We start from the raw sequence: 488 nt of genomic DNA on the forward strand, positions 1-488 counted from the left end.
CTCTCCCTTCAGCATCTGTGTGATACTGGTGTTGCATTGTCAGGAGAAACTGCTCCAAGCTTTGCTGGGACCAGGGCAGCTGAAAAGCTTGACATATCGTCAAGTGAATTTGCAATGCCCTTCTCCATCATAGGAGTTGTGGGTATTCTGGGTTACATTATCAAAACAGCAAAACTGACAAAGAAAAATTGACATAGATAGTTTCTATGGCCATAATATGATGCTTAGAATGTTGAAGAAAAGGAAGAGTTTACAGAGAGTTTTCACTTGTTCCTAACTTGGTATTTTCTCTCCTTAATAGCTCTATGCACAATGCAGCAAGGTTTTCAGTTACATAAATCAATGGTCTGTTGTAGTTAACTTTTATTTGTAGCCTCTGACAAGAAAGAACATCAAGTTCTCTGCTAATATTCCTGTAGAGAATAGCACAGGCTGCTTTTTCCTTCTGCCCTGAGTTAATCTAAAATATTGCCACTTGCTGAGAAATG

The sequence above is a fragment of the Neopsephotus bourkii genome, unplaced genomic scaffold, assembly GCF_033783945.1.
Source record: "Neopsephotus bourkii isolate Nb327-2 ecotype Australia unplaced genomic scaffold, CSIRO-AGI_Nbou_v1 NB_1572, whole genome shotgun sequence".
In the NCBI taxonomy this organism is placed as follows: domain Eukaryota; kingdom Metazoa; phylum Chordata; class Aves; order Psittaciformes; family Psittacidae; genus Neopsephotus; species Neopsephotus bourkii.